Below are 1,033 nucleotides of genomic sequence, written 5' to 3'. Positions count from 1 at the left end.
GCACTTCAGGCCAGCCCACCTTGGTGACGAAGTCTTTCTGGGAACACAGCTTGTCAACATAGCTCAGGAGGCCTGGGTCTAGAAGCATCCCGTCCCCTTCCTGCTCCACTTCGCCCTCTTCCCATTTTGCCTTGAGCTCCTCCGTGGCCCCATCGGGAGGCCCCAGCAGCTCCTCCATGATGTCCACATACTCCTGCACCACTTCAGGGGGTATCTCCTCGGGGGCCTTGGTCTTCACTGGCTGCCGGGGTGGTGGTAGGTGGGCCTTAGTCTCCGCTGGCCGCGGGGACCTGGGTGACCGCAGGAACGCAGGCGGGGCCTTGGGGCCGGCCTTGCTGGGAAGGTACACTGAGGCAGGGAGGGAGAAGGATGGGCGTGGTGAGGGCTGCTCCTCCTGCCTGCACCACACAGGGGAGGGCAGGGCTCGGGGATATGAAGTGGGTCCCAGCTGGGTCAGGACCACCTGAACCACAGCGCCCCAGAGGAGACGCCGCAGGAGGGGCACATCTGAGACAGCATCGTTTTGGAGGAAATTTGGAGCCACAGATATGCCATGTACTCTACCTGCTCATCCCTGTTCCTGGGCAGATTGTATGTTGAGTTTCGGACAGGCGAGGGGAGAGTAGCTAGGAAAACTGACCAGGTCAGTACCCTCCTTGGTGACCATGGGCCGCCCACGAATTGGGTGTTTACCTGGTCAGTACCCAACATATGCCCTTGGGAACTGTCCTGTTGGAGGAGCACATCCCTCTCTTGAAGGGAAGCATGGGGTGTGGGGACAGTGGCCTCCCTTGGCCCCTCTGGCCTTTGTGGTGGCTCCTGTGGGAATGTGGGAAGCCGTACCTGGCAGCTTCACCACCTCAGGGACTAATGGTCTTCGAGGCTCAAGCCTCGGCGGGGCTGGAGGAGGCAGGCACTGGGGCCCCTTCATCCACTGAGACTTCTGAATCTGCATCTCCTCCTCAGCCTCAAACTCCAGGAACCTGGGGTGAAGAAGGTGCAGGCCGTGCTGAGAGGGTCCAGGCCCCCTGCC

The 1,033-nt window shown here is 61.3% G+C and overlaps 1 pseudogene; it reads right to left on the bottom strand.

Moving 5' to 3' along the window:
• Window positions 1-19: 19 nt before the first annotated feature.
• The window catches only part of LOC108299069, a 7,143-nt pseudogene continuing 6,129 nt past the window's right edge, over window positions 20-1,033 (bottom strand).

The sequence above is a fragment of the Cebus imitator genome, unplaced genomic scaffold (genome assembly GCF_001604975.1).
Source record: "Cebus imitator isolate Cc_AM_T3 unplaced genomic scaffold, Cebus_imitator-1.0 Scaffold1625, whole genome shotgun sequence".
Taxonomy (NCBI): Eukaryota; Metazoa; Chordata; class Mammalia; order Primates; family Cebidae; genus Cebus; species Cebus imitator.
The sequence above is the reverse complement of the archived record's forward strand: the minus strand, read 5'-3'. Positions and strand labels throughout refer to the sequence as shown.